The sequence below is a fragment of the Felis catus genome, chromosome D3, assembly GCF_018350175.1.
Source record: "Felis catus isolate Fca126 chromosome D3, F.catus_Fca126_mat1.0, whole genome shotgun sequence".
Classification (NCBI taxonomy): Eukaryota; Metazoa; Chordata; class Mammalia; order Carnivora; family Felidae; genus Felis; species Felis catus.
The window spans coordinates 72,747,345-72,760,998 of NC_058379.1; the positions used below are offsets into that span (position 1 = coordinate 72,747,345).

General features: G+C 37.7%; 1 long non-coding RNA gene across 1 annotated transcript in view; it reads right to left on the reverse strand.

Moving 5' to 3' along the window:
• Positions 1-2,016: 2,016 nt before the first annotated feature.
• The window catches only part of LOC109493464, a 61,385-nt gene continuing 49,747 nt past the window's right edge, over positions 2,017-13,654 (reverse strand). Inside the window, exons 2-3 of the long non-coding RNA XR_006588420.1 lie at positions 13,279-13,334; positions 2,017-7,986 (exon numbers count right to left, since the gene is read on the reverse strand). This is a non-coding gene — a long non-coding RNA (uncharacterized LOC109493464). The remainder of the gene's footprint in view (positions 7,987-13,278; positions 13,335-13,654) is intronic.

A 13,654-nucleotide genomic window follows, 5' to 3' on the forward strand; every position in this document is an offset into this window, starting at 1 on the left:
TGGTGATCTCATGGTTCATGGGTTCGAGCCCCACGTCAGGCTCTGTGCTGGCAGCATGGAGCCTGCTTGGGATTCTGTCTCCCTCTCTCTGCCCCTCCCCTGCGCGCACGCGCGCTCTCTCTCTCTCTCTCTCTCTCAAAAATAAATAAATAAACATTAAAGTGTTTATTTATTTGAGAGAGAGAGCACATGAATGGGGGAGGGCAGAGACAAAGGGAGAGAGAGAATCCCAAGCAGGTTCTGCTCTGTCAGTACAGAGCCCAATATGGGGCTCAGTCCCACCAACGATGAGATCATGCCCTGAGCCAAAATCAAGAGTCAGATGCTTAACTGACTGAGTCACCCAGGTTCAAAATGTAGGCTCATTATTCCTACATCTTATACATGATTTGAGCATTTTGGCTCATGGTGGCTTTCTTTTCATGTTCATTTTCCATTTTGCTGCTCCCCAACAATTGTAGTCAGGTATTAATCTGCAGGTCAGTCATAAGGTGAGGGTAGTGACACAGGCATCATCCAAGCTGGATGGTGCCAGTGGTTTGAATTATGTATTTTACTGCATAAGACATATGTTGCTAGCCTCCTCCCTACAAAATAATTCTGTCATTGGTGTTTCCCTGGAGATTAGCCTCAAGTCCCCTTCTTTTTTTATTTTCAATTTTATGATTTGAGTATTCAAATCCCCTTCTTATGCCAGCAGTCCTTGAAACTCTAGCACTTCCTGTCTTCCTTTCCATTTTTCTTGTCTTCTTTTCCCTGCCTTCTTCAAAGGTTTGTAAGGGTCTGGAATGTGCTAGAGCTGGTACATAGAGGAGATAATAAAGTACTGACTTCCAGGACTCCTTAGTCCTGTGGAGAAAACAGATATCACAAAATAATTAGAATTGAAGCACTGTGGGGGTTCCTGAGCGGCTCAGTTGGTTGAGCATTCAACTTCGGCTCAGGTCATGGTTCATGGGTTTGACTCCTGTGTCGGGCTCTGTGCTGACAGCTCAGAGCCTGGAACCTGCTTTGATTCTGTGTCTCGCTCTCTCTCTGCCCCTCCCCTGCTTGTGCTCTGTCTCTCTCTGTCTCTCGAAAATAAATAAATAAATGTTTTAAAAATTAAAAAAAAAAAAAAAAAGAATTGAAACACTGTGATAAATATTGTTGTAGTAGAAACTTTAAAATGCTCTGTGGAAGGCCAAGTGGGGAGAATACTTACACACAACATGAATACATCAGAGAAAGCCTTGTTTTCTTCATCTATACTATGATATTAAATTTCTGAAACATCATTTTAGTTTCAAGGCTATTTTATGTGTCTTTCTTCTTAATTTATCTCCAGTTCCCCTTCCTTCTCTTTCTCTCTGTATTAACCATGTCTTTTATTGTACACATTCTGATATTTTGACATCTGGAGACTTGCTGACCCCGGGGGGAATCACCCCTTCCAAGGGGAGCCAATTCCCAGAAATAAGAAACAACTCACCCAAGAGTGCACTTTGCAAATACAAATCAACCAATCCAGAGCTCAACTACCTGCTCTATCACGCTGCCACATTCTGGGACGCTAACTCTCTACCCTAATCACCATAGGCTAGGTGCCAGACAAGTAAGGACAGACCTTATACACTGAAATTGTTTAAACTGGTCAGTCCTAAACCTGCCTATCCTGCCTTGCACATGCTACTGAAGAAACCATAACAAAGTTCTTGCCCACAGTTTTCCCTCTCCTTCCATCTCCTAACTGATAGCGATACTTCCCTGAGTGGATACCTCCATGACCTGGTGTGTTCTTACCTCTTGGGACATTTGAACGAGAAACTATCTTTTCAATGGCAGTAGTTTTCTAATCTATTGGTCCAACTATAGCTCAAGTTTCTACTAATAAATGATCTTTTATAACACTTCCTCTCTCCCATTCTCCCTCCCCCTCCTACATCCTGTCCTCTCCAATTTTTTGCAGGATTTTTTACCTCAACACCCAGGGTTCATTGTCTCACCACTTCGAAGAATGAAGAGATGGACACAGAATAAAATGAGCAGCAGGCGAAAGTTTATTAGAGTATAAGATCAGAAAGGAAGAATAGTATGGAAACTCTCTTTGCAGAGTGGGGGCATTCGAAAGTGAATATCTGTGGACTATAGGCAAGGGACTTTGTTTTATAGGATTTTGGTCACCCTCGCTTCCCTTCCCCCTCATTCCTTCTCAGGTCCTACCCTTATTGGTTTGATAACTCTAGGTTCTGGGTTGTCCATTCTTGACTGGCTGATTTCATTGTGTGAGGAATCAGACTATGGTCATACTGTCCCTTTTACAACATGAGTTTTATGGTTTATCTATTTTAGTTAGGTATTTTGATTGTCAAAATCCTGAGGGGAACCTGAGGAGAAGTAGGTGGTGTTCATTAGATTTTTAAGATGAACCTTAAGCCTGAGGAAGTTTGCTCCTAGTCAGATGCTCCCAGCATTTTTTAAAATATGTGTTTTTCCCCACCCAGAGATCTCAGGTCCTAACTTTCCCTCTCTGACTATTTTATCCTATCTTTCCCTATCATAATTTCACTTTGTTAATATAGACTATAATTTTTTTAAAAGTCTGCTATCAAAAAATTGGCTCTCTTCACACACACACATGTAATTCTTGTCAACTACTTCCTTTGTAAGAGCAGTCTTCACACTGTTTGTTAGAACAATTAGAGAAGAAATTATCTCTTTTGGCAAAAAACAAGTAAAAATATTACATATACCGATAGGCTTTTAAACTTAATTTGTTTACTTTTAAAAGAGAAATTATACTTGAGCAGCTACTCTTTTAAAACTAAAAACCAGGGGCACCTGGGTGGCTCAGTCGGTTAAGTATCTGAGTTTGGCACAGGTCCTGACCTCATGGGTCGTGGGTTTGAGCCCAGCTTTGGGATCTGTGCTGACAGCTCAGAGCCTGGATCCTGCTTCAGATTCTGTGCCTCCTTCTCTCACTACCCTTCCCCACTTGCGCTCTGTTAAATAAGTGTTAAAAAAAATTAAAACTAAAAACCACAAGTGAATCAAAGATCTTAGTCTATGAAGTAAACTAGATAGTACATGTGCACATGAGTGTGTGTGGGTGCACACACACACACATAAACTACAAGTGAGTCATAGGTGGATATTACAATGGGGTGAATGTGTTCAATCTGTAAATAAAGCAGATACAAAGATGAACCCCTGACTTAATCTGTTACAGAATTCTTGGTCTGGAAAATCATGGTCTGTTAAGGAAAGACAAAATTGAAAATACTCATTCAGCTTCCATTCTAATACATTAGCTAAACACACTAAGTGTTTTATGCACAGATAGTAAATTGAAATGGTAAAACAACAACAATGACAAAGCAACAGAACTAAAACAAGCAAGAAAAAACTGTTTTCTGCATTATACCCAAAGATCCCCCCCCCCAGGATATCTCTGCCTGCCGGTATTGAAAAACAAATACAGTCTAGCAATTATGGAAAGAACCTATTAAGCCAAGAGAGTGTCTCACTACCCATTGGCATCAAAAGTTCAAGAGCCCTCAGGCTCCTCTAACAGTTCCTTAAAAAGAGCGATGAACTGAGAAAGCTCTACTGGGGCCAAGCATTCGGTGGAAGTTCAGAAGCAAACAAAGGCAGACTAGCCCACCCAGCATCACAGCTCATTAAGGTGTTTTATATCCAAGTGAAGTAAAACAGGAAAATATCACCACGCTTCTCATATGAAATGAAAAGAAATTGAGTCATCCAGCATCATTAAAATAAAAAGAAGCTAAAAATATATCTCCATGAGCAAACAGCCACTTGCAACCTGTAACATATACTTGGCCATGTCTTACCCTGTAAAGCACATGAGGCTAAGAGAATTCATTATTGTGAAGTGTAGGTTCTCCCCTCATCACTAGTCAACCTGAACCCTAGCCTGGATTGTCAAGGACGCATGAGTTTGATGGGATTCAGTTGTTTAAGAGAAGGAAGAGGGGGAATTTGTAGGGCTTACCCAAGTTTCAGCTTCTGTATTTATTAGCCATTGGCTTTAGGCAAATAATTTAGTCTCTGTACCTGTTGCTTCATGTATAAAATGAGATTAAAAATTTTTCATTGCCTTCTTCACTGTATATAAAAGTATGTTGTAAACTGGTTGATTCTACAGAATTGACAGTTTTCTTATTATATGTAATTTATGAAAATAAAATCAGATTATTTGGGTTTACAGGAGAAATACATTACACCAAATGTACTAAATATATCAAGTTTCATATTTCTATACAGATAGCTATCACAAGGCTAGGTAAACAAAGATTTCTTGAGTTATTACCTAGTGATCTAGTTATCATCCTAGCATATCACAAAAGTGCACCCTCACCTCCTATAGGCCTTTTAATAATGCCTAAAGGATATCTTATCTTTTACTGTTCTCTTGTAGCACTCATAGGATGTCCACGCGTGATATCTTTCAAGTGTCCACCTTAAGTGAAACCCTTTAGCAGAGACTTATTGCATTCAGTTGGCAGATGTGAGCCAACCACTCTGGATGTTTTGTCACTAACCAGATGTCCACTCAGGCCAAACTGACCATACCATACTGATAAGGGAGCATGAGGCAGACTGAGGGGCAAAAACAGAAGCTAGCACCCCACCGCACCCCAGGTGGGATCTGTGTGATATTCCTTGGACACTCCTAGCCACCCAAGAACAAAAGAAAGGGGTTTAAGTCCTTGCCATGGTAATGTGGGAAACTAAGGCAAATGAAAAATTAAATTCTCTTACTGCCTATAGCCTATTGACAAGTCCTTGAGACCAGCAGAGTGACCTCCCTCTAGGAGCTCAGCTGCCTCAAGGATGACACTTTGCTAGGGGCAAAAGAGAAACTTGGCTTAACATTGTCCCAATCTTGAGGATCCTGTAAGTCTACTTCCTTTATCTCAACTGCCCCAGAATCATGCTCCAAGTTTATGTCCCTGCACCACCACATGCATCTGAAGGGTCTCATGACAGGTTTGATTAAATGGTGATAAATGATGTTTCCCTACCAACAGCTAGCCCCTCAAGGTCCTGGAAATCTTCCTTCCAAAATACCTTAGAGATTTACTCAATCCCTGACCCCCTCCCAACCTGAGGGTATATAATGAGTTACCTATCATGACCCCAGTGTAGCTCTTCCTGCCCAAGGGTCCTGTTCCCATGCTTTAATAAAATCACCATTTTGCACTACAGATGTCTTCAAGAATTCTTTCTTGGCCATTGGCTCCGGACTCTACAAACCCCCCATTACCCCAAAACTTCACCAATACTGTAGGTCTTGAATTATCATAACCCTTTGGAACTATAAGAGAATTTAAACTTCATTATAGATAAAATAATTTAAAAACTAATTTTTGTCATCATTAACCTTCCCCAAATGGTAAATTAATAAACAAATGTTTTATCTAATTCAGTATACATTTTAGGGCCATATATTGGAGAGACACAGCCCAGCAGACTCTAAGCCTCAGGTGAGTGATGGTCCAGAGAGGCCAAAGAAAAGACCCCCAGACAGTAATAAAGACATAGGACAATTAGGGGGAACTTATATACAGGGACTCCAGGAGCAGCTGACTAGACAAAGAATCCTCTGCAGCCAGTTTTTATAGCATAGCAACTTAACCAAGCAACTATCAGTGGCCCTTCTATGATAGGAAAAGATAGGCTTCAGTAGACAGAGAGGGAAAGATTAGGACCTGAGATCCCTGGGTGGGAAAAACACCAAGGCTGGGAGTGTCTGACCACAGCAAACCCTCTCAGGCGTAAAGTTCCCCTTAAGAATGTAACAGATACCACCTACTCCCCTTCAGGTTTCCCACAAGAATTTTACTAAAGACTAAAAACAAGTAGTAGGCCATAACATGTATGACCCACAAAGAATGATATGGCCATAGACCACCCACCCCTCGTACAATGAAATCGAGCCAATCAGAATGGACAACCCAGCACCTAGAGTTATCAAGCCTATAAGGGTAGGACCTGGGAAGAAAGGAGGGCAAGGGTGAAGGATGGGCTGACCAGAAGCTTATAAAACAAAGACCCTAGTTATAGACTATATGTATATAGTTATTGACTACAGGTCAAGGGCATTCACTTTTGAATGTCCCCTCTCTATAAAGAGAGCTTTCATACTATTCTTCCTTTCTGATCTTATACGTGAATAAAGTTTTGCCTGCTGCCCATTTTGTGTCCACTTCTTCATTCTTCAGAGTGGTGAGACAACAAACCCTGGTACTGAGGTAAAAAATCCTGCAACACTTCCACCCGTCTGCATGGCCAGCATTTCCAAGCTGATTAAAGCCAGGCACCTGGACACTTTTCATTAAAAGGGAGATGCTCTGGGTTTGCCACCCTTGGGGCCCCTGACCTTGAACACTGAACAACACATTCCTCTGCACATTATGCTTGATGGGAATATGGAGGGAGGACAGGGTCTTTACATTTTCAAGAAAGTGATTAACAGGGTCACTCAGGGTATGTTTGCACAAACTAGCTATCTAGCATATATCATAGAATTGTGACATCTCTTAAGGCATTCCCCCTCAATTTTTCATCATGAAGTTCAAATATACAGAAAAGTCGAAAGGATAGTTCAGTGGTCACCAGTATACACACCACTTAGATTCAATATTTGTTTATATTTTGCCATGTTTATCATGTATAGATTATGTACCACATTTTTTTTGATAAACTATTTGAAAGTAAACTTTAGACACCATGATGTTTTATCCCTGAATACTTCAGCATGCATCACCTAAAATTTTTTTTTTCCTCCTAAACTGTAAATTCATTATCATCTAAGAAAACTAACATTTTTCCTAATATTTCCTAATACTCTGTATTCACATTTCCTCAATTAAACACAAAATTCCTTTTATATCTTTTTTTTGCAATCCTAATTTTGCATAGAATTATACTTTTTATACTTTAAAAAAAAAAAAAAAACAAGGATCCAACCAGGGTTTACATATTGCATTTGGTTTTGGTTGCTATGTTTTTTTAGTTTCTTTTACTTTAGAATGGCTGCCTTCTCCCTACTTTTTATTTTAATAACATTGGCTTCTTGAACAGTTCAGTCCAGGTGTTCTTGTAGAATGCTTAACTCCCGCATTTCCTGTAAACTGAAGGTAAGGTCAAAAGATTTCTTTAGATTCAGATATTTTGGCAAGATTACTTCAAGAGTGATGCTGTGCTATATTTCATATTTGCATTACAACAGGAGCACATTAGGGCAAGTTATTCCATTCTAAGTAATTTAAGGCTGATCCCTTGGTTAAAGTGGTAATCTGATAGCTCTCCTGTAAAAGGTACATTTTCTTCTTTGCAGTGAGTAACCTGTAAAGCCATAATTGTATGATGTAAATATTGTACCTTCCAACAACTTCTTCCATACTACTTTATGCATACTCCAATAATCTCTTGCCTCAGCCAATCACATCATGGAGGGTTGCATAAATGTTGATTTCTAATTCCCTTCTTTCTTCTGTATTTATTAACTGTCTTTTTTTTTTCTGTACAAAAAAAAAGAGCTTTCTATTATCAATTTGAGCTGAAATATCTTTCCTCGCCAAAAAGACAAAGTAAATGATTCATTCCTTCCCTTTAATTAGCAATTTTCACAGTAAAGATTCAGTGGAAGATTTAACTCCAAGGGTGGTAAATGAGTTTTATTCTTTTGATTAGCATTATTGGGTTCATAGATTTGAATTTGCTCAATGCTTTACAATCAATTAGAGTCATTATTCTTTTTGATATTCGAATTATCACAAATTTGGCTAGTGGGAATCCCAGCAAGTTCAGTCTTTGAGTGCTTTCAATGTTGTTTTGAAATGAGAGATCCTAGGCTCACCTGCTCCAGACTGATGATCGCCTATTTCTCCAAGAAGTCCTAGTTCCTTCTGGTAGGAATTAGATGTGGTCATCACTACTGGAGTGTCATTCTTTCATAGGCCATTTCAGAGGGCAGACCTAGGAAACATGTTAAAAATTACAAATTCATATTAAAATTTCTAATCACTTTTATCTTCTTCCAAATATTTTGTCCCCAAATTTTTGGATCCTGATAACATAATCATGTTTACATTTTTACGCTAAAGTATTTATAAAATGGTTTCAAATTAACTAGACAAATAAAACCAGTAGCAATGAAACTAGTGAGTTCAACTTTTCCCCTTAGAATGTATCCCAGTAAGAAACTACTATTAGAGTTAAAGGTAACTCAAATTATTTTTTCCTCTGTGATTATGTTACCAAATTTATATATAGTTTTATTATTTTTGTTTCTTTTAAGTTATGTGTTCTGCTTCCTCCTGTTTGAATTTATTCAAGTTTTGAATATATAAAACATTTCTCATTTTTCTCCCTCTCTACTTAAACATATTTTAAAATGTCCAATTTCCCTTATGATAAAAGAAATGAAGATTAAAATGTATAAGTTTGACAATATACTTTTTGGAGCAGATGTGAAAAAAGAGACTTTCATACCTTGATAGTAAGAATGCAAAGATATACAACCCCTGTAAAGGTGAATTTATAAAATTTTTAATCTTTCTGGACGAATGTGTGTTAGGTATCCCTCATGTAGATTGCAATGAATTGAGCTTTGGGGAGTTTTCTAAAAATCTTATCATTTAATTAAGTGAATTAAGCTCATTGGTATTGATAGAATTCATACATTTAGCCTCATCTCTATTATATTATTTTATTTTGGATATTTTGAGTGCATTATATTTGTTAGTTTTTTTCACTACAGGTTTTTTTATTTGTTTTTAAAAATTTTTTTTGCTTGGTATCTTAAAACATATATATGTTTGTTTAAATAATATTTTACTAGTCACTGTATGTAACGTTCCTACTCACCTTTTTTCTTATTTAGTCCTGTATTACTCCATTTGTTAGCAATTAAATGGTATTTTTATCCTCTTGCACCACCCATCCAGCAATCACTGAGTTTCTTATGCTTTCCCTTTTCCTCTTTCCTTTCTTTTCCCAGTTTTAAGTTGTGTTATTTTCCTTTCTTCAAGAGCATGTGGCATCTATTCCATCCTTAGAACCACTTGTGCTTTAGGCTTAGCTTTCTTGCAGAACATATTCAATACCCCACAGTTCTCTGGCCAATTTACCCAATAATCATTTGGTTGAATCAGCCTCACCCTCCAGTTAACTCCTTGGGAAAGGCTTATGATTACAACATTCTTGCCAATTTTAAACCGATTTTTCTATAGCCTTGATACTGTAAGGTGAACTTGCCTGGATTTAAAATCCCTGGCTCTTTATTTTCTTTCCTAGATTTACAATGTTGCCCTTTTATGCCCTTTATTGTATGTTCCTGTTGAGAAGTCTTATGCCAAATGAGTAGATGATTTCATTTGTAAGTTACTTGGATTTTTATTTTTTGCTTGTTTTTATCTTTGATGCACAGAGGAATATTTTCTTCATTTTATCTTTAAATTGTATTTAAATTTATTTTACTTAGTTTTGATTTTACTGGAATATATCTCAGAATTGATCAATGGGGGGACTCCTGGGTGCTCAGTTGGTTAGGCCTCCAGCTTTGGCTCAGGTCATGATCTCACATTTCCTGAGTTCGAGCCCCATGTCAGTCTCTGTGCTGACAGCTCAGAACCTGGAGCCTGTTGCAGATTCTGTGTCTCCTTCTCTCTCTGCCCCTCCCCCACTTGCACTCTGTCTCAAAAATAAATAAAAAAACACATTAAAAATTTTTTAATAAAAAAATTTAAAAATAAAAAGAATTGACCAATAGGTCTTATCTGTCTGAATGTATCTATTCAGATCTTATTTTATATCCTTTAATTGTATTAAAAGAGTTTATCCTTTTAAATATTAGTTCTGTCATTGTTGTTTTAGTCTTCAGCCTCTCCAATTATATACACATTCAATCTTTGCCTGTTTTCTTAATAACTTTTAATGTGATCCTTGTTATCTTTTCTTTTATGTTAAACTTAAGCTCTTTTTATTGGAATTGTACATACTTCATTGCATTGCTATTGTCTATGCTACTAATTGTAATTTAATCATAGCTATTCTCCCCTGGTCATTTAATACAATAAAATTAATATAAGTTAGTGTATATTGTAATATATTCCTATGGCTTTTTTTTAATTTGATTATCTCCCTGCTTATATCTTTCTGTTTTTTTATTTCTATTATGATTTATCTAATTATATGTAGTTAATAGTGTTGAGTTACAGCTTTTTTTTCATGCCTTCCTTTGGTGGTTGTGATTAGTGTTTTTGTCTCCTGCAAATTTTGAGTTTCATAATGTATTTTCTTCTTATATAAATTCCATATGTGTATTGAATTCTCTTCATTCAAATTCATAATTACTTTTTATTGGAATAGTAGGCATTTCAAAGGGAGGGGTTGGTATGACTTATTTGATTTCTTTGTTTAAGAGCATCTTCTGTTTCTATAGTAAAGTAAAACTTATTTTATTAAAAATAGTATCTTTTTTGATTTGTTTCTGCATTCTTCTGATTCTTAGTGTCTTCTTTTACTATGGATTTTGACTACCATTACCTTCTTCCTTCCCTTCAAGAGACACCTCCTCTTTCTAAGATGTCTCCCTTTTCACCAGAAGCGGTATTTTTCAGGACAACTCAGTCTGTTCAATAATTCCAAACCCCTTTCTATTGCTCTCCTTAGAAACCAGTACACTGTTTTACTGGATCTCAGAATTGTTCTTGAAGTTTTTCAGATTCAGGGTAGGTCCTTTTTTTCCTAGGAATGAACTCTGATTGGTGTTATCTGTGTTGTATTAGAACCTCACCAAACTTTCCTGTCTTCAACACAGTTGCTGCCTCTTTGCCAAACATGCTGCAGAGGTCATTCTCCTGGTTTAGGACACTCAGTTTTCTTCCAACATGTGAATTTAATTTCCCAGTATTCTCTTCTCTTAGTTACAGTGTAGTCATGGAGTATGGCTTTATTGAAATTATATGGAGCTATTATAATTTAGTCTTCAGCCATCATATTAATAGTTCCATACTCTCAAGTCTCTTTTAACGTAGCTCCAACTCCCCTCCTTTTTTAAAAAAAAAAACCTTTTTTTAAGTTTTTTTGGTTGTTGTTGTTCATTTATTTTTGAGAGAGAGACAGAGCATGAGCATGAGCATGAGCATGAGCATGAGCATGAGCATGAGCATGAGCAGGGAGGGGCAGAGAGAGGAGACAAAGAATCTGAAGCAAGCCCCAGGCTCTGAGCTGTCAGCACAGAGCCCAGTGCGGGCTTGAACCATGAGATCATGACCTAAGTTGAAGTCAGATGTTTAACCATCTGAACCACCCAGGAGCCCCTCCTTTTTTTTTTTTTTTTTTTTTTTTTACGACAGCATTCATCTGTTGAAGAAACCAGAGCAGCTGTCATGAAGAATGCAAATACCTGATGGATTGATTTGATTGTTTTTATTGTTTTATTTGGCTTCTTTCTGAATCAAATAAGAAAATTTCTTAGGGCCCTTCATCTCACTTTATTAATAACTTCACATCTTCTCTCTTATATCTTACTCATATCAAAAAACAAATTCCTTCACTTTTATATACTTTTAATGTTCGTTTATTTTCAAGAGAGAGAGTGTGTAAGCAGGGGAGTGGCAGAGAGAGAGGGAGACACAGGATCCTCACTGAGCAGATCCTCACTGACAGCAGAGAGCCTGATATGGGGCTCAAACTCACAAACCATGAGAACATAACCTGGGTCGAAATCAGGAGCTTAACCAACTAAGCCACCCAGTGGTCCTGCAGCTTAGCAATTTTTTTTTTTTTTGGTTGTGGTCCCATTTACAGCTATGTCTTCAGATCTCAACTTTTGCATAAAAGTGTTTGTTATAAATATAGTCTAAATCTCGAGAGGAGTCAATTCTGTTTATGAGATAATTTTGGCAGCAGCTTTCTAATAAAAATACAAAATAATAGTAGCTAACATTCATTGTTATCGTTTGTCCTTGTTATTGGTGGTGGTGGTGGTGACTACCATTGGTGCCACGCCTATCCAACTCCTTTATAAACATATTCCTAACACCTCTATCAAATAGGTTATATTACATCATTTACTAAATTTAAAAAAAAGCCCTGAAGCACAGAAAAGTTATGTAATTTATGCAAGGTTATACAGAAAGTTAAATGGGAGGAATGGGGCAAGATTTAATTGTAAGCACTGTGATTTTATAACTCTTCCTACCTTAAGCACTGGCATGGACTCCTTCATCATAACATTATCATTGTTACACAAGGATTACAAATCACTCTTTCAGGATATGATGTGTACTGAGAAGGGAAGAATATAACAGACATATACCCATCTGATTTAGGTGAGCAAACTGTCGGCCTCACGTATATATTAGTATACATTTTTTTAAAAAAATTATCTTTAATGTGGGGCACCTGGGTGGCTCAGTCGGTTGAGTGTCCAACTTCAGCTCAGGTCATGATCTCACAGTTTGTGGGTTTGAGCCCTGCATCAGGCTTCCTGCTGACAGCATGGAGCCTGCTTGGGATTTCCTCTCTCTCCCTCTCTCTCTGCCCCTCCCCTGCTCACTCGTTCTCTCAAAATAAATAAATAAACTTAAAAAAATTTATAAAAAATTTTTCTAGTAGCTGCATTAAGAAATAAAAAAAAAATAGGGGTGCCTGGGTGACTCAGTCAGTTAAACATCTGACTTCAGCTCAGGTCATGATCTCACAGTACGTGAGTTCAAGCCCCGAGTCAGGCTCTGTGCTGACAGCTCAGGGCCTGGAGCCTGCTTCAGATTCTGTGTCTCCCTCTCTCTGCTCCTCCCCTGCTCACACACTGTCTCTCTCTCTCTCTCTCAAAAATAAATAAATATTAAAAAGAATTTTAAAAAATTATCTTCAATGATTTGAGTACAAAGGTATTATAAGATGATATTATAAGATGATATTATAAGACAGTTTTGTGAGGCCCATGTGAGATTTTCCAGGGTCTTTTTGGGAGCTGATTTAGAGTGCAAAGGTTGTGGTTGAAAGAGAGTCTATCCAGAGTTCTAGTTTCACCCAGTTTGCCTCTGGGCAAGTTGCTTAAATTCTCTGTGCCTGAGTTCCCCTATCTGTAAAACATAAAATGGGAGGATTTATCATATAGATTTATTGGGAAATTGAAGGAGTTAATACATGTAAAACACTTAGAAATATAACTGGTGCACAGTAAACAGTAGGTGGTAACTACCATTGTTTCTGGAGGACATTCAGTTTATCAGGATGCCTACTCCACATTAAACTTACTTCCATCTTTGGTTTCATTGTCCAGGAATCCACATCCCCTTAAATCCTGCTGTGTCCTGCCAAGGGAAAGTTGTGAAACTTAAACAGAAAAAGAAAGAACATTTCAAGTACACTCTGCTAAGGTCAGCAGTGTCTCATTCCCAAACCTCAAACAAACCAGCCCCTGGCTCTTTTTTCCCAACCAGAGAGTCTTGCTTTCTTCATTTTGCCTGTTATACGCTGTGTATGTTTACAGACTTTGCTCAAGACCCATGACATTTTCCATCATCGTGGTGCCCTCGTTGATCTCTCTGCCCTGCAATGCCTACTCTCGGAATTTGTTGTATGTGGCCTAGAATTTAATAACACATTCTCCGGCCTTTTTCATCTTTTTTAC